We start from the raw sequence: 27977 nt of genomic DNA, 5'->3' as shown, positions 1-27977 counted from the left end.
ATGAACCAAGACTGCCTAGCCATCTATAGCTAGACCATATGCCACTACTTGTAGTCATGCGTTCGCTCGAAGTCCACTGGCACGTTCTTCGCCTCACACAAAAAAAGACGGATGACAAAGAGGACAATGGTAACTTGCGACATCATCGATATGTTCTGCGTCTCGCGTGAGTGCTCACTAGATACTTTTCTTTGAGGTTGTACTTCTTCAGGATCACTGTAAAACTCCTTGGCTCCATGATGGGTAGGGAGAGCTGACTACCACCGGCCTCGAAATTGTGCGGGTACTGCTTTGTGGCAGATGGTAAGGTCAAAGACCTTGACGTTAATCTATGACCGACCGTCATACCGCAATACAAGAGAGAACCCATCTTGGAGGTCGAGGGCATGGGCGAAGTGCTTCCATCCCCGATGGAGGTACAAGTGACCACCATCGGGCAACACCTCCACCTTCCACAAGGCCAGGCTCTGCTCGTCATCCAGACAAAGCTTGAGTTTCCAGCGACCTCTGACGACAGGGGCCATTGCAGCCGGTAGTTTCTACATGCACAACAATCAACATAGCCAGATAGAGGGACAAGTTCATTCCCAAAGGCAAACCCTAATAGATTGGATTCAGCACACAGAAAATGGGCACTTACCAATGTTTCTGCATACAATCCAGGAAGAAGGATCTTCATACAGTCCAGGTCACTCTAGCTCGGTTCTGCCATGTCTTCTTGCAGCCCCGCCATGCCAACTAGGGAACTTGACAGTCTTGAAGAATCTTTGCTAGTATGTCTCTGCTCTCGTTCTCCTCTCATTGGGGTCTTTCTTTTTCTAGTGTTATCACAAACGCAAGGAGTGCACACACTATTGGGGCATCAGTGGAGGAGCTAACTAAAAACCAGCGCCAAGACTGATGCCGTCTCATCGGCGTAAATGGAGGAGACATGCTCTGTTTTCATCAGTGTATGCTTGGAAACGTTAATACTCCTGCATCTTTGGTCGAACATGCCTTCTGCGATACGACTGGTTGAGGTTCCCGAGGGAGTGCGACAGCACCTGAGGAGAAGCACACCGGTTGGGAAAAAATCTTTATCTTGCCTTGGTCTAGAGTCCTAGTGATGGTTCGACCATTGTAAATCTGACCGAGCCAAACACGCCTTTAGTCTGCCCCTCGACTATTGTGACTTCTGGGATTGAAATCAAATAAGTACAGAAAAGACCTATCACAACCACACCAGGCATTCAAGTCTCAAGCGTGTCAAAATCTGACCGAGCCGAACACGCCTTTAGTCTGCCCCTCGACTATTGTGACTTCTAGGATTGAAATCAAATAAGTACAGAAAAGACCTATCACAACCACACCAGGCATTCAAGTCTCCTCCATTTCATCAGTGTGTAGTATGATGAGAGCTTCCTCAATAATGAGATCACTGAAGGGGAAAATAATCCAACAAAGATCCATCAGTGAAGTCCACAACTCATACCAAAGTGCAACTTTAACAACCATTAACAATTTTCATAGTACGGCCTCATGTAAATTTAGATTAGCACCACATAGATATATATAACTCAAACTAGATTAACAGTTAATGGAGTTGTAACCATTACAATTTTAGCAGTTAATTGAGCTTCCTCAGTTTTCACAAGTAGAATGTCAGTCAACAAGTGGTAGTGATCATCATTGGTATCAGTAGCAACATGTGCAGTTTAAACATTATTGGCCTCATTGATGTGAATGATGGACACAAAGTATTGATTTGCTTTTGATGCCTTTCTCTTGTTTGGAACCAAATGGATAACTTGGTTGTCAATAAGGAGAAGACACAGAAAGCAAACATATGAGCTGCATTCTAATACATCCAATAGCCATGTAGACACCATTGGCACAGAAATATGGCCTTGATATGTTACAAGTTCAAAATACCATAAGAACTCACTGGTGGCACTAGAGCATATGAAACAAAAATGTAGAATCAAGCAAGCACTGGACAGAAAAAATAGTTTTAGGCAGAAGCGAAGGGCCTGCATGTTTGCCTAGATAGATAGGTATAATCAAGCAAACACTTGATAATTAATAGGCCTAGTTGCACACAGGTATTTACAGTAAGAATTCCAAACATATGCAGAAAACCAAGACACCAACAGAAAACCAACCAGTGCCATCTCCTAACTAGATCTTCAACGCTACAATTTTTCTTGTATACCTCATGTTCAAGCAAGGACCAAAACAGTAAAGCAAACAGGAAAAGGTGAGAAAGGAGACATGTGGATTGAATCTGTCGCCTCTGCCATGGCACATGATGGACATAGATGCCAATGCCACCGCGCTCCACCAGGAAGACCCACCGCCTAGCCTCCAAAAGGAAGCCTGAGCCACCATAGCACATTAGGGATCCTCCGTTACTGCCACCGCCGCCGCTAGCACCGCTGTCGCAAGTCCAACGAGCACAGATTTGTTTTGACCTATAGGGGAAAGGGATATATCCAATATATAGGTTAACCTATCCACGCAGAGAACATATACTACTCCTAAAACATGTCAACATAACCAGGCATCTAGCGCAATGGTGAAGATGGTCTATTCCTTGCTCTGGGTCCCGTGTTCGACTCCTAGGTCTCATGGTTTTTGTTTTGAGTTTGAATTTATTAAACCCCGGTGGCAACAAGTGACACGCAAGTCATCGGGTCCCACAGGTCAGATAGAGATGGAGAAAGGTCCCACTAGCCATAGGGTCCCAAAGGTTGGATGGTCCCATAGGTACACATGACATGCAAGCCGTCGAGGCCTACAGGTCGGATGGAGATAGAGAATGGTTCCACAGGTACACGTGACACGTAAGCCATCAGGTCCCATAGGTCGGATGTTGAAGGGTCTCGTAGGTACACGTCGGATGGAGAAAGGACCAAGTGGAGACTTCTATGACCAATTGCAAGCATCACGGATGAGTTACTATAGGTCCCACAGGTACACGTCGGATGGAGAAGGGTACCACAGGTAAACGTCGCATGGAGAAAGGATCAAACGGCTTTTCCTATGAGACTAAACACATAGCCTGATGTGGATTTTTTATCATCTACATCTCCCACAAAATCTAAATTTGAATACCCCTCTATATGTAGGGAATCAGATCTTTTGTACATTAGCATAAGGCCTTTTGTGCCTTGCACATAACGCAAAGCTTTATTTACCATTCTCCAGTATTCTATTCCTAGATTACTCTGATATCTGCCAAGTATCCCGGTAACAAAAGCTAAGCCAGGGCGTGTACATACTTTAGAATACTGTAAGCTTCTGACAGCCAAAGTATATGGAACCGCTTTCATTCGATCAATCTCGTATTCATTCCTAGGACATTGGAATTCCCCAAAACTATCGCCCTTGACTATGGGAGCAGGTGAAGACTTACAAGCATGCATACTATATTTCTTTAGAACCTTTTCTAAGTATGCCTTTTGCGATAATCCTAAAACCCCTTTTCTCCTATCTCGGTGAATATCTATTCCTAAAACGAACAAAGCTTCACCGAGATCTTTCATATCAAAATTTGAGGACAAGAACTTCTTCGTCTCCAGTAGTAGATTAATATCACTACTAGCGAGTAAGATGTCATCCACATACAGGATTAGAAAAATGAATTTCCCATTCTTGAACTTTGTATAAATGCAATTATCCTCTACATTCTCTTTAAACCCAAACTTCCTTATTGTTTCATCAAACTTTAAATAGCACTGTCTAGAGGCTTGTTTTAATCCGTAAATAGATTTCTTCAGGTGGCATCCTATGCGTTCTTTTCCTTTCATGACAAAACCTTTTGGTTGTGCCATATAAATATTTTCATCCAAATCCCCGTTAAAGAAAGCCGTCTTTATATCCATCTGATGTAATTCTAAATCATAATGTGCCACTAACACCATTATGATTCTAAAAGAATCCTTGCATGAGACTGGAGAAAATATCTCATTATAATCTATTCCTTCTCTTTGCGTGAAGCCTTTTGCCATAAGTCGTGCTTTAAACCTTTCCACATTCCCTTTGGAGTCATATTTCGTTTTGTAGACCCATTTACAGTCTACTGTGTTGACTCCTTTAGGAATTTTCTCTAAGTTCCAAACATCATTGATGCTCATTGATCTCATTTCATCTTCCATGGCTACAAGCCACTTTGACGAGTGAGCGTTTCTCATGGATTCTTCAAATGAGGTGGGATCACCCTCCATTTCAAATTCTTAAATAACATATTCTTCACTAACATAGACTTCATAGTCATCAGGAATAACTGATTTTATAGATTTTCGAGACCTTCTAAGGGCCTCATTAGTTGGCGCTTGTTCCATATGGGCCTGTTGTTGCTCTCCCTCATGTGTGACAACGGGCTCTATAGGATCCTGAAGGACATGTTCTTCATGTTCATTTATTGTTGCCATGGGAGAACTAACAACATGTGTTGTCACTATAGTGTCCTGCACTATTGGTGCAGCAGCAATAGGTAGCGAGAAAAATGGCTCCTGAACCATCGGAGTGGGCACATATATCTGCTTCTCCTCAAAGTTAATTCCTCGTGCTACCATGCTCCCCCTGACCATCTCATCCTCCAAAAACACATCGTGTCTTGTTTCTACAAACTTCATATGTCTATCAGGACAATAGAAACGATAACCTTTTGATTTATCTAGATAGCCAATAAAATGGTAACTGACTGTCTTGGAGTCTAGCTTCCTAATGTTTGGGTTAAATACTTTAGCCTCAGCTGGATAGCCTCACACATGTAAATGGTTAAGTGAAGGTTCCCTTCCTGTCTATAACTCATATGGTGTTTTGGGCACCGACTTGCTTGGTACTCGATTGAGAATATAAATGGCATTTTTAAAACCTCCACCCACAAACTTATCGGTAAAGTGGAGTAACTTATCATATTTCTCACCATGTCCATCAATGTACGGTTGCATCTTTCAGCTACTCCATTCTGCTAAGGCTCGCCCGGTGTAGAGTACTAGGCAACTATGCCATTTTCCTATAAGAATGTTGCAAAAGGTCCAGGAACTTGGCCATATGGGGTATGTCGACCGTAGTACTCCCCCACGATCGGATCTTACTATCTTAATCTTTAAATTATGCTGATTTTCTACTTCAACCTTAAATATCTTAAATTTATCCAATGCTTCAGATCTTTCCTTAATTGGATAAATATAGTCATAACGAGAATAATCATCTATGAATGTTATAAATGAATCATAACCATCCACACTTTTGATAGGAAACGGACCACAGATATCTGTGTGAATTATTTCTAAAATTCCTACGCTTTGTTTGGCATCTTTCTTTATTTTCTTAACATACTTTCCTTTAATGCAATCAAGACATTGTTCTAAATCTGAAAATTCTAATAGCGGAAGAATTGATTTCTTAATCAGTCGTTCTATCCTCCCCCTCGAAATATGGCCTAAACGATAGTGCCATAATTTCGATGATATAACATGAATTCTCTTCTGCTTATTACTTACATTCATAGACGACGAGGCATTCTCATTTTTAGTGCTCACAACATTCACATTCTCAGAAAGTGATAACAAATAAAGCTCATCTTGTCGAAAGGCAAGACCAGCACACTTATGATTAAACATAATCTTACATTGGCCATTACCAAAATGGCAATCAAATCCATCATCGTTTAAATGTGAAACACTTATTAAGTTTCTACACAAAGAGGGTACATAAAGGACATATGTAAAAGCCATCATTTAATTCAAATGGGAGTTCTCCAATAGCTTCAACTTCAGCTTTGACTCCATTTGCTACTTTAATGTGTCTTTCTCCTCTTTGTAGGGTCCTCCTCGTATGGAATTCCTATAATAAATTTGCAACATGAATAGTTGCACCTGAATCAATCCACCAAGTAGATTTTGCATAACTTAAATACAAGGACTCATCTATAAATGTAATAATGTCCTCATCCTTTCTCATCAGGTCCTTCAGGAACTCTAGACAATCCTTCTGGTAGTGTCCCTTCTTCTTGCACCATTTGCATGTATCCTTGTCGACTTGAACATTGTTGAATTTCTTATAGTGATCAGTTTGTGGGTCCTTTCCTTGTGACTTAGAAGGGGAGCTACTGTCCCACTGAGGTTTCCCTTGTGGTTTAGCATTCTTAAAGTTTTTTCTTTTATTTTCCTTCACATGGTTGACAGAGTCACCATGTGAGCTCTTAAGCCTCTCCTCTTCTTGCACACACATGGCAATGAGCTTCTCAATGTCCACTTATCTGGTTGTAAGTTATAATTAACAATAAAGGTCTCATACTCTTTGGGCAAAGATGCAAAAATCAAATGAACTAGGAATTCATCCTTGAGCCCTATGTCCATTGGTTTAAGCTTGGATGTCATGTTGCTCATCTTCCATATGTGCTCTCTAATTCCTCCACCAACGTATTTCTCATTGACTAACTTCTTAATAAGAGTGCTTGCATAAGCCTTTGAAAAGTCAGTAAACTGACTCTCCACCTTCTTGAGATACTCAGTGGTGGTGGTACATTCTAGGATTGATCCCCTTATTGGATCCTCAATGGAACCCTTAATCACCATCAAACACTTACGGTTTGAACTATCCCACTTCGCATGATCATGGTCGTACTTCATTCTTACAGTTGCATGGTCACACTCCTGAGTAGCGAAAGCTGCATTAGTCTCATTTTCTGCCCTCATTGGGTCCTCAGGCTCAGTGGGATAGGGAGAGGTTAGCGCTAGATCATTGTCGGACAGCGCAAGTGTTATCTCAAGCTTCTCTCGCCATATATTATAGTTGCTTCCATTGAGAGGCACAATGGACGAGATAAACATCATTGGGTTGTATCCTGAAAACAACATCAGATAAAGTGAGAAACAATTGACATAATAATTGCATGCCTTAATTTAACGTTGGTCAAAAATAAAACATACAATGTGCTTCTACATTAACTCTACATCACTGTTGGATAGAAATAGAACTAATGCATAAAACTCATAAATAAACTTATAATATTGTTATCATCAACGTTGGTCAGAAAAATAACAATATCATAATTTGACTTAAAAATCTGACTACTCCTCCAATTAAAATTTTCTCGTTGGTTTCCATTTAATTAGAGGATAAACATATTCATAGCAGCAGAAACATGAAAAGACTTGAAAAATAATAATTCTTGATCAGAAGCATTTCTATGTACTTATCTACTCTCTAGACAATTTATCTCGTTGGTTCAAATTGAATGGAGATGAAATCTAAGCCAAATTCATCAAAAAATTGCTTCTAAAAATAATAAAACAAATTCACAACCCTACTATTCATTCAGCCCGAGGCCTACTCGTGCGCTGCGTGCTCCCGCATCCTAGGTCACAACCTAGGCCTATGTCGGGATTCTCCTTTGCCGCCTGGGCCAAAAACCGGCCCGATCACCCGGAGCCGTCCATCTCATCCAACGGTTGTCCGTCGATCTGGGCGGGACAAAACCAGGGCGCCGCCCTCCTCCCCGGAACCTTAGATCATTCTCTCCCTCCCCCTCCCCTCATCACCACAACCATGAGGAGGAGCAGTGGAGGCGGCCGGTCGTGGTGGCCGGAGGAAGGTGGCGGTGCCGCCGCAGGGCCCCTCGCCGACACGCGCGTTCGCCTGTGGGTGAGCGCATCGCCATCGAGTGGCCTTGCAGCAGTGCTCTAAGGCCGAGCCCACGCGTCAATGATGTGGCGTCGTGCGGCGGCTCAGCTCGTTCTCCCGCGCGGTGGTGGGATCTTCTTCCCGCACGACGGTAGTGGCGACGGCGATGGGAGAACCTGGGTAGTTCCCTCCCCTCTATGTCCTTTCTTCTAGGATCAGGGATAGGGTTTAATCTGAATCAAATCGAATCATCTCCTTCTAAAGTTCTTCCCCGAACTAGATCTACACGCTAACCTGGCTCTGATTCCATTGTTAGAAAATCTTGAATCATCTAGGCGTAGATCAGTGGGTGGTTTCTCTTCTATTAAGGATAAAACAAGTAGTTTGACCTAGAACATGAACTAAAGAGAGAGAGGATAGAAGTGGCTGACCATCGGCCTTGGAGGAGCTGCTAGCCATGGCATCGGTGGTGAGGTCAGCGATAGGGTAACGGTCGCTGGAGAGGATGCTGAGGTGGTGAAGGTGGCAGCGGCTCGATGCATATGGTGGCGAGGACGTGGGCGTCAGCTCACCGCGTTGAAGATTGTGGCGGTGTCAAGTGAACCTCCTTTATATGGTGCTGCATGACGGGGGCCCACATTTGGTTGTGCACCCCCCATCAGAGCGCGGCGGATCAGAGCCTGACTCGACCGTTGGGCCGAGTCTGAGGAGATCAACACTAACAGGTATTTCTTTTTCTTTTTAATAATAGGAACATCTGGCTTAAAAAATTACATCAACTTATTACAATTCATCACACCACAATGTCCAGATCAAATTTACAAAACTCAAAACTTAATCTCATTGATGCATCTCCAGTCTGCGGCATGCTTTTAAAACTCAAAAACAATCTTGTTGCGCACCTCACACGCATTTGTAGATACTTCTTTTGTTCCTAGATTATCATGGCGACACACTGACACTGACACTCACGACACGTCGCGATTCGATCACGAAGCCGGTAAAAATCATCCAATCTTAATCCGTACAAATCAATCGTAAAACAATGTTTTTCTCTCGCAAGAAACCAGCCATGCAAATCAGCGGAAGCCGATTTAATACCAGCCAGAGCCTTCCCCGGCAGGCAACCATAGTTAGCCATGCAGTCCGAGCCCACCGGCCCGGCCCAAGGCCTGTTTTTTTGGCCCGGTCCAAGCATGGCCCGGCCCGGCGGCTAGCGGGCCCAGGCTGGCACGGCCCGGACGAGCAAGCCGTGCCTGGGCCCTACCCTAGGCACGTGGGCCGGCACGGCACGGCCTGCTATAGAGCCAGCGGCCCGCTGGCGGCCTGGCCTGCTGCCTCCTCGTGCCCCCTCCCCACGCCCCGCATTGGCCGCATTCCCCGCGCCCCGTCGCCCCGCATTGACCTGCCGCCTCCCTGCGCCCCCTCCCCGCTGGCACTCGCACCCACCCCCGATTCCCCAAACCCTAACTCCCTTCCCGGCTTCCCCTCCCCTTCTCGCTGCCCCGCGTAGTCCCCTCCCACAACGCCCTCCTCCGCGAACCCTCCCCCGCGACTTTGCTCCCCCGTCCTCCGCTCGCCGGTAGGTGGCGCCGCCGGCTCCTTCCTTCCTCGCGGCCGCACCTCGAGAGCGAGTGCGCCAGGCCTAGGCTCCATGCCTTGGGTGCACTGCCGTGGCCTACGAGGCCGTCGGATCCGGCTCAAGCAGTTGCCTACCTGCCTCTCTTTCCCCGCCGTCGGCTTCCTCGCGGCCTCCTCCATGCACCGCCATCGCCCTCGAGCATGGCAGCCGGCTTCGGGTGACCGAATCTAGCATCCCGTTGCCTGCTCCGACGGTTGACGCTGCGGATCTGCCTCGAGGCCAGGGCAAGCACGCCGGCATCGACCGCCACTACTGCGCTCCCGTGCTGCCCCTCTCCCCCTACTGCCCTCCTGGCTCCTATTCTTCCCTTTCCTCTCTGGCTCTCTCTGATGCCGCCGACGCGGTCGGCGGACCCCTCGACCTTGATGCCGTCATCGCCTACTGAAGCAGGACTTGGGCTGGCCTAGCCTCCCTGACTTGTCGTGCTTATCGGGCCGGCCCGGCATGAAAAGCAGCCTAGCAGGCCGTGCCTGGGCCGTCGGCTAGGCACGAAGCCCAGCTCGGCACGGCCCAGGAGGCCCGACATGCCGTGCCGGCCTAACCCCTATCGAGCCATGCTTTTACGGGCCGTGCTGTGCCGGGCCGGGCCGGGCCAGCCCATTGGCCATCTAAGGCAACAATCCCTTTGGTCCGTCGTAAACGATGGTTGGTTTGGTATAAGAGAAAAATACTATTCTGGTTTATAATCCACGATCAAACGAACATGCTTTATTCGATTTCTGCTGCACTCATGCGTGCACCTCTCGAGTGGGCAGTAGCCGCCAGTCCACGCCATGGCTTCCCGCGCCACTCTCCTGCCGCTCTTCCTCTTCCTCCTTGTGGCGCCTGCGCTCGCGACCTCCGGCACTATCGTCTTCACCACGCTCGGCCGGAGCCGCTACGCCTTCGACATCTTCGCGCTCCCGCTCGCCCCACTCTCCCCCTCCGCCGCCGCCGCAGAGATCCACCTCACGAATGGTGCCTCCATCAACTACAACAGCAACTTCACGCCCTCCTCCTCCTTGGAGTCGCCCTCCCTCCTCTTCGTCTACGAGCGCAACGGCTTGCTCAACCTCTACCTCACCCCCGTCCCCTCCACCACCGCCACCGGCCGCCGTGAGGCGCTGGAGGAGGCGGACGACTCACCGACGCTCACGCAGCTGCTCCCGTGGGACCCCATCGCGCTCAAGGACCGGCCCTCGCTGACCCCCGACGGCGCCCACCTGGTGTACGTCTCCACGGCGGAGGCCGCGGGGGCCCCGCCGGAACTGGGCGGCCGTGTACTCCACGAGCCTAGCGTCCGGGGCCACGCGCCGCCTCAGCCCACGCGGCGTCGCCGACTTTAGCACCGTCGTGTCGCTGTCCGGGGACTGGACCGCCGTCGCGTCGCCCGGCCCGGGCGACTGGGTCGGCGAGGTGGAGGACCTCCGCACCGATATCTATGTCTTCCGGACGTCCGACGGGTCACGGCGGCGCTGGCCGTCCCGGACAGCGGGTGGCCGACCTGGGCCGACGAGAGCACCAACGTCTTCCACCGATGGGACGGTGACGGCTAGTACGGCGTGTACCGCGCTAGGCTCTCCTTCATGGACGACGAAGTTGCTGGGGTGTCCGTCGCGTCCATCGTCGACCGGATCACCCCGCCTGGGTTCCACGTGTTCACCCCCGCAGCGTCGCCCGGCGCGCCGGGGCTCGTGGCCGTGGCCACCCGGCCCCCGGGCTCCGACTACCGCCACATCGAGGTCATCGACGTGTCCGGCGGCGGCGGCGGCGCCAACGCCGCCTACTTCGAGGTGACCCGGCCCATGGCGCCGCGCACGCACCACTTCAACCCGTTCATCTCGCCCGACAGCGAGCGCGTCGAGTACCACCGGTGCCGAGGCAGCGGGAACGGGGACTGGCCACTGCTACTGGAGAGCATCAAGAGCCCTGCGCCAGACACGTTCTCGCTCTTCAGGATTGATGGGTCGTTCCCCTCATTCTCGCACGACGGCAAGAGGATCGCCTTCGTCGGGCTGCCGGGGCTGTTCGTGGTCAACTCCGACGGCTCCGATGGCCGCCGGCGGGTCTTCTCGGGCAACGCGTTCCCCACGACATGGGACTGGAAGAGGAAAGGGGTCATCTACACCGGCGTCGGGCCGGACTTCGCGAGCGAGAGCACCGAGGTGGATGTTGTCGCCGTGTCCCTTGGCGACGACGACGACCCCAATGTCTCGATCAAGAAGCTCACCGTGGGAGGCGAGAACAACGGGTTCCCGTCCCCCTCGCCGGACGGCAAGTGGGTGGTGTTCCGGTCCAGGAGGTCCAGGCACAAGAACCTCTACATCATGGACACGGAGGACGGCGAGGCCGGTGGCATCCGGCGCCTCACCGAGGGGGCGAGGGGCCCTGGTCCGACACCATGTGCAATTGGTCCCCTGACGGCGAGTGGATCGCGTTCGCCTCCGACCGGGACAACCTAGGCGGCGGCAGCTTCGCCATCTACATGGTGCACCCGAACGGCACCGGCCAGCGGAGGGTGGTGCACAGCACCGATGGCGGCCGGACCAACCACCCCTGGTTCAGCCCGGACTCCAAGACACTGGTGTTCACGTCGGACTACTCCACTGTGTCCGCTGAGCCCATCTCCAACCCGCACCACTACCAGCCCTACGGCGAGATCTTCACCGTCAACATCGACGGGTCGGGCATCCGCCGGCTTACGCACAACTCCTTCGAGGACGGGACGCCATCGTGGACGCCGAACTACCTGAAGCCAGAGGACGTCGGTGAGACGCTGCAGGCCTCCAGGATGTGCGCGTTCGAGGATTGCTACTGGCTCAACATCGATGCCCAGCCAGATAGCCTCATGTGTGCCAAGCACGGCTAAGCTGTATAGTGTCTGTGATGGAACTCATGAATGTATATATAGCAGCGATCATCAGAGACTCAGAGTGTAGTGATGCAATCTTGTTTGCTTGCATACTACTGATATGAATAAGGTCATGTACAATGATGCCAAGTTTAAGGCAAAAATTAACGAAACTCTGTTAGAATTGATCTCATCCGTCTTGACCCAATGGTCGAGACGGGCCCCTTGACCGCGTCCTGATCGGGCACGTCCAGCCATCTAGTGGCTGGTGGGGCCCCGTCGCACAGTGCCTATAAAGAGGAGGTGGGGTAAATGGCTCAGGATACGTGGTTCGCCGCCACCAGTCACCCCGCCGTCCTAACCCTAATCCGATCTAGAGAGGGGGGCGCTGCCAGCGGCGGGAAGCACCACCGGACCGCCGTAGCTCTACCCCGCCGGGACTCTGCCACCTCTACACCGTCACTGCCACACCGCCACTGACACCGACGCCATGGACTCCTCGAGCTCATCCACCAAGCTCGACGGTCTGTACCTCTCCCTTTCTCCTCTCTCACTCTCTCTAGATCCATGTGTTCTAGTTCTTTCATACCGAATGGAAGTCAAAATACCCACTGATCTACTCTTAGTCGATCCAAAAGAGCTAACAATGGTATCAGAGCCGATTTGCAAGGTGTATATCACGGCACTGGGCAAAGAAAAGAAAAGAACGGAGCTAGATCCGATTCGGATCGAAAGAAAAGAAATACAAAGGGTTCATCGAACCCTAAACCCTAATCAGGTGAAGAAACAGGGAAAGAAGGGGTCTCAATTTCGAAAAGTACTCGAACCCTAACCCTAACCCGCGCGGGGAAGTTGAACACCGCCGACCGGCGCGGCCACGCCTCGGGCTCGGCGGTAAAGGGCACCACCACCAGGCCACTCGACGACGGTGCGTCCACCTCGTGGTGGGCGCATGCACCGGCAAGTGGACTGGCGGCGGCGCCGCCACCGACTCCTCCTCCGATCGGCCATTGGGCCACTGCTGCTCCTCTGAGTGCGGCACGAGAGAGAAAGGAGGAGGGGAAGAAAATAGAGGAGGGGGGAGCCACCGCTGGGACCACTTCGGGCGGCATCTTCCTCACCGGCTAGGACGGCCGCCCCGACCGGCGCCGACGGCAACCACGGCTGCCGCGACTGTCGTGTGAGGCGTGCGAGAGAGAAGGGGAACGGAGGAGATGAAGCTAGGGTTTCCCGCCCGTGGCTGACCCGACGTTTTGTTCGCCCTAGACGTGCGCTTGGCCGTCGGATGCACGTGGACGACCGAGATTGAGTGGGCTGCATCACGGCCCAGGCGGGGCGCGTGGCCGTGGCACTTTGCCGGCCCAGGCCCATGTTGCGGCCTGGGCAAGCAGTGCGCACGCGCGAGGGAGAGGGGCCGGGCTGAATGTTGAGTTGGGCTGAGCCAGCTTCTGCTGTCTTGGGCCGAGAAAAGAAAAGAATGAGCCTGGTTTTTTGTTTTTTCTTTTTTCCAGAAAATAAAAAAAATATGTATTGGCTCAAAAGAAAATAGAAAAGAGAAATTTTCCTGTGGGTAAAATTCCAGAAAAGTAAGTCGGGCCGTATCTCCGGTTGGGTCGAATGCACAGTGGTGATTGAGAATTATTCTATTATTTTTAGAAGCAAATTTCGATGATTTCATTCAAAGAGTGATTTAAAATCTCTGATAATTATTGCACCAACGTGTTAGAATTTTCAGAGAGTAGAAAAGTACAGTAAAATGCTTCTGAAAAGTAGAAAAGAAATTTTGTCAATTTTCCGCTGCGAAGTTAAAGTTTGTTGTCTTCTCATTAAATTTGAACCAACGGGAGAATTTAATTTGAAGAGCAGTTATAGTTATTCAGAAAATGATGAAAAGTTGATTCTCTAGTTAAAATTGGAACCAACAAAAAATTTTACTTGGAGGAATAGTAAGTTAATAGTTAAAGTTAAATTATGATATTGTTATTTTCTGACCAACGTTGATGATAACAATATTATAATTCTATGAGTTTTATGATTAAAGTTTAAATCTCTGATGAATTTTGCATCAAAGTGACCAATTTTCAGAGAATAGATAAAGATCAAGGAATGCTCTTAAACTAGAGAAATGTATTTTCATGTTTCCACTGCAATGAAGTTCATTGTCTTCTAATTAAATTCGAACCAACGGGAAAATTTAATTTTGAGGAACACTTCTATGTTTTTAAGATTATTGAGTTTCTATACGTTAATTCAATTTCTGCCCAACGGTGATGTGGAATTAGTGTAAAAGAATGATGTTTGATTCTATTTCTGCCCAACGGTGATATAGAATAGAACATAAAGATTTCAAAGTTTAATGAGCATTATTGTTGAATATTTTTTTCAGACAAAAGATCTCTATGCTTTCATTCTTAAAAGCAGTAAAAGAAATGAGCTGGGTACTTGTGACTCAGATGATGAAATGCCTAAGGGCAAGTTATGTATGAAAGAATGACATTGCTTAAGGGACTGTGTTCTCTTTAAAGAATGGCTTCAAAAGAAAAGAATTCTAGGATATTGATCCAAGAAAAGAGATAGATCAATGAGAGTCTTCATTGAGAAATATCTTTTATGTACTCTTTGTGAAGAAGAATTTATTTTCAGTTTCACTTATGAGAGTTGTAAAAGTCATATACATGTTTAATTTGACCAACATTGGATTAAACATGTGTGTTAAAAGAATATTCAGATTTATTTCTGAATTTGATGATTGAACACGAGCCAATCCTAGCATTTATGTCGGTTCAAGGGAATTATCTCGCATGGCAGGAAAAGTTTGTAATAGTACTCGCATGGCGGGAAAAGATTGAGAAAATACCCGCATGGCGGGGTAAAGTTGGCATAGTACATATGTTAACCAATCCTGCGTGGCGGGAGAGTTTTGGCATAGTACTTATCCCGCATGGTGGGAGAAGGATGTGATGACTCATGTGCTCTAAGTGTATCCCGCACATGGAGAGAAGTTTGAGGTAGCTTTTATGCTATCCTAGTATTGACCGTACACTCTGATTGTGTCATGGTCATTAAGTACTCAATGAGTTTAAGAACAAAAGAAAGTTGCATGTGAACCAAAAGATAAGAATGATATGCAAGCGTGACTTGCAGAAGTATTGATAATAATAGACTATGTTGAGTTTTGAAGTGAAATGAGAAAATTGTACTCTCATACAAATTTTATTTGCATGATGTAATCATGTGGATGAAGTAAGTAATCAAAGTTTTCTCATTCACAAGAGTTCTGAATGTTTTTCGAAATTGTGGTAGAAAAGTTCATACCACATTTCGAGGGGGAGAAATGTGAGATTAATTAAGAAATACAATTAAGAAAGATACTTCCTCATACTTCAGATAATGCAATGCATACTATGCATTGAAGGTAAAAGTGATTTATAAAAGATGAGTGTGATCGTTGAGGGAGTAAGACGGTCATAATAACAATACCCCTAAAGTAAAGAAATAGCTAAATTCCTGGACCTTTTATGGTTCCGATAGAAAGATAGCATAGTCGGCTAGTATTCATACTGGACGAGTCTCAAAGTTATTAAGGCGGTGCTTAAAGCACCATTCGAGTTTTGAAAGATTAAACCCAAAATAAGAAATTTAAAGATACACCATCTTTAAAGAAGATGGAGTAATCTGGGGGAGCATGGTATGTAGATACCAAAAGCTTGAATAGAAGTGGGATTACATATCCACTGCAGTGTTTTAGAGCAACAAATTGCTTAATACATGTTGATGTTGTATGACATACTTAAAGAAGATGAATAAGTAAACAAGGATCTTATGATACAGGAGGCTATAGAATAATTGCCTTTTTGGCAATGAAGAGTAATAATAGCCCCATATGAAAGAAGTGCCATGAGGCCCCAGAAAGTCTCAAAGAATAAAAAAATCAGATATTTCTGGTGACTAAGAAGTAAAAGTTAAGAAAGAAATTCAAATAGAGAGTGATTCCACCTCATTTGAAGAAGCCATGAGAGGCGTTCACTTGTCTAAATGGCAAAAAGCAAAGGAACATGAAATGAAATCAATAAATACCAACGATGTTTGGGACTTAGAAGAAATTCCTAATGGAGCCAAAACAGTAGGCTATAATGGGTCTACAAGACAAAGGTGACTCCAAAGGGAATATAGAAAGATATCCAAAGGGAATATGGAAAGCTATAAAGCGCCACTTGTGGTGAAATGATTTACATAAAGAGAAGTAATAGATTATAATGAGCATGCAAGGATTCTTTTAGAATCATAATGGTATTAGTGGCACATTATGATTTACAGTTACATCGGAAAGATGTAAAGACACATTCCTCAACGAGGATTTATATGAAAAAGTTTACATGTCATAACTCAAAAGGTTTTGTCGTGGAAGGAAAAGAACGTAAAGGGATGTTGCCTAAAGAAATCCATTTATGGATTAAAGCAAGCTTCAAGACAGTGGTTCTTGAAGTTTGACAGTACAATAAGAAAGTTTGGGTTTTAAAGAGAATATAGAGGACAATTGTATTTATGCAAAGTTTAAACATGGGAAATTTATTTTCCTAATCCTACATGTGGGTAGCACCTTACTCGCTAGTAGTGGTGTTAATCTACTGTTGGAGAAAAAGCAGTTCTTGTCCTCAAGTTTCAATGAGAATAGTCTTGGTAAAGCATCATTTGTTCTAGGAATTAGAACTTACCGAGATAAAAGGAAAAGGGGTATTAGAACTATCTCAAGTGTATACTTAGAGAAGATTCTAAAGAAATAAAGTATATATGTGAATAAACCTGCGCCTGTTCCTATAGTCAAGGGTAATAGTTTTTGGAACTTTTAGTGTTCCAAGAATAAATGTGAGATCGATCAAATGGACGTCCTATATGCTTCAGCTGTTGGAAGCTTACTGAATGCTTATAAGCAAGAACTTACCCTGACACAGTTTATGTATCCGGGATGTTTTTGGCAGAAGTCCAGTCCAGATATAGATCACTGGAATGGAGTTGAGAATGTGTTGCAATTGTGCAAAGATTTATAGGCCTCATGGTGAGTAAGAAAGAATAAGTACTCTCAAATAGTTGTGGGTACAAAAGTTAAATTTTGGCGAGATGTTTAGTGAAACCCACATAGTAGCTAACACTCGTAGTTGGAGTATTATTGTGGAAAAGCTCCAAAGAAACAGTTGTGGTGTCATCAAAGATGCATACCCATGGTATAGCTTGTTATGAGGCTTAAGGACAGGCGAAATGGTTAAAAGAACTTACACCCGGAATTGATAATGGTATACAACAGCAATAACCATTTAAGAAGTTCGCTCCTATAACAACGGGTCAAGTGTGCTGCCAAACACATTGACGTTAAAGTTATACGTTGTGAAGGAGAAAGTCCGGAATCATACTAAAAGTATTGAACATAAAAGTAACAAGCAAGTGCTTGCGGATCCGCGTACAAAAGGCTTACCACCCAGTGTGTTTGGAGAACACACAGTCGACATGGGTTTATGGTATAGCCTATGATTTCCGGACAATAAAGGGCCCAAAAGTTAAAGAATCTGTTTCAGAACAGAGACGTGTATTGTAGCTGCTAAGTCTATCGGTGATTGACCGTGACGATGAAGCATGATCTATGCACTAATCCGTGATGGAACAAATAAAAGTGAAAGGGATTAAAGTCAAAGTTTAAAGTTAAAGTATGAGTTGAGATCAAGGGGGGACAATGTTAGAATTGATCTCATCCGTCTTGACCCAACGGTCGAGACGGACCCCTTGACCGCGTCCTGATCGGGGACGTCCAGCCATCTAGTGGCTGGTGGGCCCCCGTCGCACAGTGCCTATAAAGAGGAGGTGGGGTAAACGGCTCGGGATACGTGGTTCGCCGCCACCAGTCACCCCACCGTCCTAACCCTAATCCGATCTAGAGGGGGGGGGGGCTGCCAGCGGCGGGAAGCACCACCAGACCGCCGTAGCTCCACCCCGCCGGGACTCCGCCACCTCTACACCGTCACTACCACACCGCCATGGACTCCTCGAGCTCGTCCACCAAGCCCGACGGTCTGTACCTCTTTCTTTCTCCTCTCTCACTCTCTCTGGATCCATGTGTTCTAGTTCTTTCATACCGAATGGAAGTCAAAATACCCACTGATCTACTCTAGTCCATCCAAAAGAGCTAACAAACTCCACATATTTATGACGATGTTTATGGCTCGTAGTGTATTCTGTATTGGTTTACGTTTGTAAGGTGCAAGTAACATCTAGGGCACAGAACGGGAAGAACCAGCTGAATTTTATTAAGAAAAAACAAAATTGAATCTATTAGATATTGCACAGCTCTAATTTTACAATGATGCACGCAGCTCATATATATGATATACCTCACAGTGAAGTAAAAACACTCACCGACGCACCTCTACAGATGATCTAACAAATGACCTCCTCCACCATACCTGGAAAGCTCTGCTGAGATTAGGGCATTCTGTGCCTCTAGATGCAAAGCACTGGAACCATTCTACGAATAAGCTCTGCTGCTGGTGAAGTGGAAGGGTGAGCAGGGCTTGCCCCAGGTTCTCCTCCAGGATTCTCACATCTAGCCCCTTGGAGCACCTCTGGAGCCAGCCGAAGTCCGTAAGCATTGGCCTGAACCATCCATGGAACAATTGGCACCTCGTATTGCTGGGACATTGGATTCTTCCTTTCCCCAGAGCGATGAACACGCTCGCTGATATCCGGCTAAGCTCGTATCTGAACATCGGCGATGCTTGCTCATGCATTCTGACGAGTTCAACTTGCCTAGCCCACAGCTCAACATATTCTTCTGCCATATCATTGTTTAAAAGGATGTCAAAGAGCCAATTGAGATTCTCAGTTTGCTTACTGATCTTTTCAATCATAGGCCTGCTATCTGAAGTTGTCATAGCTTGGCCCACATCCTCGACTGGCTCTGAGTCTTCCATGAAAAGTTCCACTAGTGAACTCAAACAGGAACGACAGATTTGATAGAGGCCCCCTTTGTTTAGCCCCGACAAGTCCTTATGATAGACTGAGCTTTTACTTACGAGACCACTGACAAAAGATTGCATCTCTTTTCTTGCACCATTGTTGGTTCCACTGGTGATAGATTCAACGAGCTGCACTGTCAAGTCCTCTGAGCCGCTCGTGCATTGTTGCTGTAATCTTGCCAGCACACCTTTACATACTGATTCATCAAAAGTGCATCTAGCAAAAACATGCTTCAGCTTCTCCTCCTCATTCTCATTCCATGGAACTGCTTCGATGTACTTCAAACATGATTCAATTCCTCTGTCAAACATAATAGAGGAGGAAACCTGTAATTCAAACATCAAAGATACAGTTCAGACTGTGTCAGGAAGCAGAAGACAGACAACGAGGAAGTACAAATAGAGCAACTGAATACGTGTATAGCAATAAAAAAATATCAGGTTGTCTGTAATTGACATCTCAGTATCTACTTTCACAATTGAAACTGAACAAGTCATAATGAGAGATTGTGTATATACAGTGTGCACCAAGCAGATGGCATCAATTAATGGATCAAACATGCGGCACCAAACAAATGTATTTGTCTGAACTAGAACTAAATAGGAACTGTGCAGTGCACATAAATTAACAGTCAATTGTCAACCATAAAATTCAGAAGAACCTATGCCGCGAACGTGAAAACCTGCTAAGCTGCTACTGCTACTATGTTATTTTCTTCGATATTCAATGGCACTTGTTGACATATATAATGTTACCGGATCTTCATACCGTTAACTATCCTAACTATCCTAGCCCTACATACATAATAAATTTACTGATCCACAATCACACTTGACACAAAGGACCATAACTCCCTAACAAGAGCTGCTTAGAGTAAAAAATGCACCAAGGAATGATTCATTTAAAAAAATATATATATCAAGTCTATATGCTTAAAAGCAGTACTGAAGTAACTGAACAATGAAAGTATTTTCCTGGTTGGATTTCTTTCCTAACTATTTTTAGCCTAACTATCCAACAGGAACAACTTGTGAACTCTTAAACCAGAATCTTCTTTTGGCATTTTATTGTCAACAATTACGTCTAAGAAGTATGAGGTTGATGATAAGGCCAAAGTAGATCAGTGCCATGTCGCAGTAATGCAAAGGTTTCTATTCCCGAAATCTGTGTATGTGTGCCCTAAGCCCTGCTGAACTATTTTGCCAGCAATAATATTATCTGAGGCGTTATAGTGCTCAAATGGAACCATAAGTACCTTCCCTCTAAAATGTTAGTTCAAATTCAGCGATTAAAAATAAAAGGTACCTATTAAAAGGTGAGTAACTCATGAACCGGTACCATAAGCTGTGGACCAAGTACCGATCAGAGAATTATACTGAAGTGTAGAAAAGTAATTTCATTCTCTCATGGCCCAATCCAACACTGACATAATTGACATTGTGTTGACAAACCAAGTGAGATTCCATTGCAAGATTACCATGTTCCAATTGGGGATCAGATCCTGCAGCATGACAAGGTCAGGCTCGCTTGGCCATGAAGACAAAGGTGGCCGCGAGGGCGCAGAGCATGGCCAGCCGAGTATCCTGACTGGTTGACGAGTAAATCGCAAGTCGCAGAAATCTCGTCCGCATCACTACTGACGCATGGTAGAGGGTGCATGGACAGAAAGGGGCTGCGGCAAACATGATGGAGACAGGGTGATGGAGGAGGTGAAGATAGGGAAGGGCAGAGGCCTCTGCAGTGAGGAGGGCTCACCATCGACGCCATGCCTTCCTTGATACCCTCCACCATGAGCCCCAATGTCTCGGTAAGCTCTATGGTTGCGGCTACCTTTTCTTCCTCTCTCCCATGCAAATTCCCCTTGCAATTCTGTTTGTCTTTTGTCCACCTTAGACAGCCTCATCCATCCTCTGCCTACTAGAATATAGTGCAGCAGTAAGCTTCTTGGCCGACTAGTCGCAGCCAGCAGAGAATCAAGATGAAGTAGCGCTCAGGAGTACTGAGCAAACCTACTTCAAGCCATTCCCCGCAAAATCTACGGAGAGGCTGCTTCGAACCCGCGACCTGGTGATTTAGTGAGACAGCTGCCCTTCTAATTCAGCATTTGGGGCCATGCAAATAATTATTAAACCGTGTAGATTCAATACTTGGGCCATGAAACTGAGTAATTCAACAACCATGATTTCAGCAGACTCAGTAAGCATCGGGTTTGTCTTGATTCAGCGTTCCTGTGGCCTTTATGCAGACAGGGAACTTGAGATTTAAGAGCTGCCGGGACAGATAAGCAGCAAGGAAGGAAACCAACGGCGTCAGGAAGAGAACTGCCGAAGGAAGGTGGCAAAAGAGGAAACCATTGGCTAGTGTTTGAGATGGATCACTGGAGCAGTTTGCCAGATGGAAACAAGTGGTAGTGGCCAATCTGTGATGTCGATGCAATAACCGACACTGACAAAGTCAGTTACTCGAGAACAATACGTAATTGCTTTTTCCCCTCCTAGCAACGCCGGTTACCAGAACCTAAATGGAGTGAGGCCTACCATAAACGACAGCTTCTTTTCTAGCAACTGGATAACATACATCATCAACTGAGCAACGATTTTGACACGTCGCATCGACAAATTAATTACTTGCTGACTAAAACACCACCTATTGTAGCAGCTGCATAACATATATCATCAGCACCAACTCAACAATGATATTGACATGTCAAAGCAACAAATTAATTAGTTGCTGACTAAAACACCACCTGCAGAATGTACACTTGGATTTGGTTGCTGTGTTAGTCTAAAATCAAGTGCACCTACACCTAACGATGGTGCACAGGCTAACTGAATAGGTGAACATGAACATCTAGGCGACAATTATACCTTGAATTCATCGCAAAATGATCAGTTGATCAGTCAAATTAAGCTGTGTAATCATGCAATGTGACTGGTACAACCATTAGTACTACCTCCCTAGTCACTCACATCACAAATTTGGACCGTGCTGTCGGCAGAAACAAACAGAAGGGAAAGGAAATGAAAGGGATGCATCTGTCTGACCTCGAGCACAGCAATTGCCCGTGACACGCCGGCTCTGGCGAGCCACCGCATGGCGTCGGGCTCGAACATGAGCTCCACCGCCTCCTTGAACGCCTCCAAGTTGTCCACCCCATCCACCTCAACCCTCCTGCCCCCGCCGCCGCCCCCGCTCGCAGAGGCGTTGGGAACCATGCCGGCGAAGAACGCGCTGCTCCCGCACAGCACGGCGGAGTCGAGGTCCATGGCGACGCACCGGCCGTCCCTGCCCCTGAGGCACAACCTCAGATCCAGCGCGTTCCTTTCCCCTCCCCGCTCCCCGTCCTCCTCGTCCTCGTCCTCCCGCACCGCCACGAAAGGCGCGGCCTGCTCCCTCGGCGGCCCCTCCGCGTCCGCGACAGCCGGCGACCCCTCGGAGTCGATCGGGGACACGCGGCCCGGCGAGAGGATCCTGCGCGGGTCGATGAGCCCCGCCAGCTTCGACGACGGCGAGCTGTGGTGCGACGACGGCGCCAGAGGGGACTTGGGCGGCAGCGGCGGAGGCGGAGGCGGAGGCAGCTTCGGGACGGCGGCGCCTACCGCGGGCGACGCCGGGAGCGCGCGGCGGTGTTCGGGGCTGTCCGGGACGCCCGCGAACGAGCAGCACCAGCCGTGCGGGCGCGCCGCGGCGCGGCAGATGGTGTGGTGCGTCGAGTCCGCCATGTGAGTGGTGGGGCGGGGCACCGGAGGGCGCGCCGGCTGCGCCGAGGCCCGAGGTAGGCGAGGATCTCTCGCGCTCCTCCTGTGCTGGGCTGGCACTAGTAGGGGTTTGGCTCAGCATGGGGCGGAGGCGGCCGCGGCCATTGATGGGAGGCTTCCACGAGCAGCTGAGCGAGAGTGCGAGCAGCGTAGCGAGGTGCACGGCGGGGCGGCGGGAAAAATAATTGCCGCGGCGTGAAGAGAGGCGGGCCCACGAGGCCCGCGCGGTGGGAGGGCAGGGCCCCACGCGTGAGCGAGGGCGTTGCTGCTGCAGAAGTGCAGGCGCATCGGATGCCCGTTCAGCTAGACAGCCGTGGGGGGATCCTGATCCTCTGCGGCCACCGATTGGACCAGTGTGCGTGCCTGCATTGTCTCATCCTGATCTTGTTTCGAGGTGCAGTATAAACCTGGGTTAGTTAGAAATTTATTTGGAATCCGAATTTGGCATACATTCAAATCTTCGGAACAGGTGCGAAATGGATTGTAAGTCTCGAACAATGTTTTTCTCTCACGATAAATCAGCGAACAATATTTTTTATCTGACTTTTCAGCGAAACAAATAGGGCCTATGACGTCTTTATATACCCGGTGATACCAAGTCGATCCATGATCACGCGTCCATGTCCGATACAAATGGTCTCCCACTCGTGTGTCCACTTACGAAGACCACCGGATCCACATTACGGAGGTTCGGTAAAAAAAAATACCCTAAAAAATCATGACCTCGTCCAACGCACAGCCATAAAAGACTTTAAAAGCAAATAAGAATAGTTTATCCTAGAGTCTGCGGAAAACAAAGGAGTAGGGCCTTGTTTATATTGCAAATTTTTGCAATCTGGACACTGTAGCACGTTTCGTTTGTATTTGACAAACTTTGTCAGATCATGGACTAGCTAGGCTCAAAAGATTTGTCTCGTGATTTACAACCAAACTATGTAATTAGTTACTTTTTTTACCTACATTTAATGCTCCATAAATACGTCTAAAAATTAATGTGATGAAAAGAGAGTGAAAAAACTTAGAACTTTGAGGCAATCTAAACAAGGCCCTCGAGTAGTTTACTTCACCCAGCGAATTGAATGGGCCGCGTTTGTCGGCGGGCCTCAAATGCACTACGCATACGTGCGTGCAGGTCACACGGGAGACGAGACAAGAGCAGATCGCAGTACACTCTCTGGTCCCTGGTCCTGCACTCCTGCTGGCTGCTGATCCACGCACGCTGCCGGCAGCCGGGGCCGGCTGGTTGTGACGAGTAACGACGCCTCATAGATAAGACAGCCAACTGGCACCGGCAACGGCATGCTGTACAGTGCTGCTAGGGGACAATGACAAAGCGATTTCCAAACTACTTGACCTTGCATAGGGCCTGTTTGGATGTCCGGCATTTAGACTAAAACCCTTGTAAATTTTATGTCCTAAAATTTTTTCAACCCAAACTAAAGTTAGTTGTTTGGATGGTCGGTGAGGCTAATAATATTACATCCGGTTTGGACCAAAACCAACTGATAAAATCCGTCAAGCTGTTCCATCGCTGAACATTACTGATTCTGGAGAAATGTATAGGATTGCTGATGAGGAACCTATAAGGTTTCGGGAGCTTATGCGTGATATTTCTGATAGTTTTGGTGGGCGTAGGCACCAATATGTTAATCCATGTATGGTTTCAAGCGCAGTCCCTTTCATATGCGGGTAGACAAATGACGATGATTATTGCAAGGTATTACTGCCTTTCTCACTTGAGGATTTAAGCATATCGGGCTGTATTGTCACCGATACTGTTGTTAATAATTGGATTAAAGGCTCTTCAGGCTTAGTCAGATTAGAGCTTGGTTGCATTCCTTTTTTCACAAAAAATTCATGTGATGCAATCAGTGTTCTATCTAAGTTCAGGATGCGCAGTATTGGTAATTGTTTCCATTTCACTAGTATAGAAGGCATAAGTGAGTTTACACGGGAAACTCTTGATTTTACAATTGTTGGATGTCCTAATATCTGTTCCCTTGGAGATGATGAGAAGATTCGAGTTGTCGGTTCCATATGTATTGATGACCTGTCAGTTGTGAAGAAGCTTTTCTCAAGGGAGGCTTGTGCCCGTCATTATTTTCTTCAGATATTGTGTTCTGAAAAACTGGGAGATGAGGAAGTGTTGTTGCAGTTCGATTCTCTCTTGACTCTTTGGTTTGAGGACTGTAGCATTGACATGTTACCCAGCAATTTAGAGTGCCTCACATCCATGTGCTGCCTGGTTTTGAATGGATGCAAAAATATACAATCTCTCCCAACTCTACCTGTAAAGTTGCAATATTTTGTTGCCTGTGATTGCCATGAGAGGTTTGTGGAGACGTGTAAAAAGAAAGATCATCCAAATTGGCGAAACATTGAGCATGTCCCTGATGTCATTCTGAGGACGGATGCATTACCACTGAACACTATCACCAGTTTGGTATTGCAAGATCTGTGAACTTGTAAGTTAATGCCTGTTTGCTTTTACATTAGAATGTATCATGTCTTCTAGGATCTCATTGCCCTTTGTTTGCTCTATCTGTCAGAAGCTTGTGGAGAAGAGGAAGGAGAAGGCCAAAGTTGAGGAAGCAACTGGCTAAGTGATCGGAAGGCTATCTAGTAGAAACTGGGATGGGATCTCACAGCTAGGACTGCGTTACCTTGCATGTCTGATTAATTTTCAAGTTCACTGGATCTCATATGCTTTTATTTTATTCATGTGTACACTAGATAAGCTCATTAGCTGGCTTATCATCGTTACATGAAAGTAAGACATGTTGGCAGGTATCATGCCCTGTTTGCCTGCGATCAGGTTTTGTTTTCCCTTGCATAAAATATTATGGAAGTCCAATGGTGGAGAGAGGACTGACTACCCGATTGTGTGGCAGTCCAATGTGTATTCTCAGTTGGTTTTGGTTTGGGAGGAGGACCTGTTCTCAGATCTTGGTTCTTGGAATTTGTTGCTGCTCCAACTAAAGGAACTTGGATGGTCGTATGTTCTGCATTTTCCCCTGAATATTTTGAAACTGAGAACACTGCTCATATTTTATAATAGCGCCCAGCATAAAAATCAGCAGTAAACATTACACATGATAAATCATAACTTGATGCAACTGGTTCGCAATTTCTCATTGTATATTCCAGTTTAGTCAGAAATTTATGGACCGATCTTGAACAGTTAATCTGCTAATAGTGTTTCTGATTATCAAACAAATAATTGACCTACAGTGGTGCTGATTATACCATAATTTATAATGCATCTATATCTCTACGTATATGAATCATGCACCTCTTCCAGGTCTTTTCCCGGGCAGTGACTGAGCCACGTCACCTTCTTTTATCAGCCGTGCTAATCTCTTCTGCTAGCACGCTATAGACCAAATTCATAACTTGGAATGTGAGTGTTATCCAAAGTCTTGCCATTTTTTTTTTTGAAAATGCAGAGTGAATCATTTTTTTAAGGTCCAGCCCATCTCTAAACTCATAAGTGGAATGCTTTCCTATTAGCATTTATAGCTCATGAAGCCCACAGGTAAAGATGTCTGCTACTACTCAGATCTAAACTGCGTTTGTGAAATTTGATATGCCTATTTCTGAAATATGGTATGATATAAAATCTACAACTTCCATTTAAATATTAGTACAATTTGTGGGAAAGAAAAATCTAGCTTTTCCTTTGCTTTTGTTTGAAAGATAGGAAGCCTGAAGGATTTACCATATTGTCTATTTTCTACTACAGCAAGTGACACCTGTTGGCCCACGGACTGGGTGCTTGCAAGATGCAATGGCGAGGAGATGCGGAGAGCTGTGGGAGGAGCAGGACTCGATCCTGTAGGATGAGCAATGCCCATATCCAGCGCGACGACACCTATTGGAGCTCTATGGCTGCTGAAGGTACATGTGCACCAACTCAGGCACGTTTCTACATGTTCAAATATATTTGAGTTTTTCTTTTTATTGTATGTTAATCTCCATACATACAAGTTGTTTGATGAAATAGCTAAATGCATCCAACTCATTTTTTGAACTCACTTTGATTGAATTACAATTTTCAATCACAATAATTCAGCTAGACATCCATGCCAACTCTAATTGCTAATATGGTGTGCATGCTTAAAGATACTGCATTAACTTAAATGAATATGCTCTATATTTTCTATTTTTCAGCCTATGGTCCTTCGGGTTAGGACTTGAGAAATTTGATCAAAGCATAGAGAAGCAAATTTCCATATCTTCCTTTGTAGGCCTTGTCAACTTCTAAGAAACAGGGTCATTGTGTGGTGCTAATATATGTGCAAATTGGTTCTCTGCTAGGATGATATCAAGTTTCATATGTTATTCTAACAAGTTCATTTAGGTACATTGGTGAACTAAACCCTAAAAGAGAAAAAAATGGACAATGAACAACACCATATTTACCTTTTATCAGTTATTAATTAATAATACATATTACATATTCTGATTCGAGAGGAATCCAAGAGAAACAAAAGGAACAAAACATTCTTTCAATGGGAAATCGTAATAAAGGAGCAGTCTAATAGTCAGTCATAAAGAACTTTCAAATGATGAACTTGCTAATGCAACTTATTCTACGAAATGCTAGAAGCAAACTGAAAGTGCATCTAGCCCTTTAGTGGGTTTTGGATGATTGAATGACAACGTGATTAAAGGACTAACCCGTTTACTAAGTGTGGACAGGTAATAGGTTATCTCATAGGTACTTAATGAAAGCCAAAATGATGTGTTGTTGTATAAACAATCTAGTTCAAGCACAAGACAACAATGCAAATGGAATTCATGCAAATGCTTATTTATTATGGGATTTTCGTGTACTGTGTGAAAGCAAGCTTGTAAGAATTAATTAATGAGACATAATGGATTGCATATGGAATGGTCTCATATTTGAAGCTTGCTAGATTGAAGTGAAAAAGGTAACAATACATGAATGGATGATTCAACACAAGATGTGACTTGATGGCTTGAGATGGTGAAAATAGCAAGGAAAGGCTTCGAGGTACTAAGCAAGGGTGAAGGGCAAGCGACGGCTTGGCGGCCGAAGAACCTAGCTAGGGTGAAGAATGAAGTACTTGCATTTAGTTGAGGTACTAATCAAGCTATGATAGCC

At 46.2% G+C, this 27977-nt stretch overlaps 2 pseudogenes; one reads left to right on the top strand and one right to left on the bottom strand.

Moving 5' to 3' along the window:
- The first annotated feature begins 10029 nt into the window (after nucleotides 1–10029).
- LOC136514988 (uncharacterized) lies at nucleotides 10030–12165 on the top strand (annotated as a pseudogene).
- A 6234-nt stretch (nucleotides 12166–18399) lies between these two features.
- LOC136518395 (BTB/POZ domain-containing protein At2g13690-like) lies at nucleotides 18400–23217 on the bottom strand (annotated as a pseudogene).
- Nucleotides 23218–27977: the final 4760 nt, after the last annotated feature.

Source organism: Miscanthus floridulus, chromosome 17 (genome assembly GCF_019320115.1).
Source record: "Miscanthus floridulus cultivar M001 chromosome 17, ASM1932011v1, whole genome shotgun sequence".
NCBI lineage: Eukaryota > Viridiplantae > Streptophyta > Magnoliopsida > Poales > Poaceae > Miscanthus > Miscanthus floridulus.
Note: the sequence above shows the minus strand (reverse complement) of the source record. Positions and strands in the feature narration are given on the sequence as shown.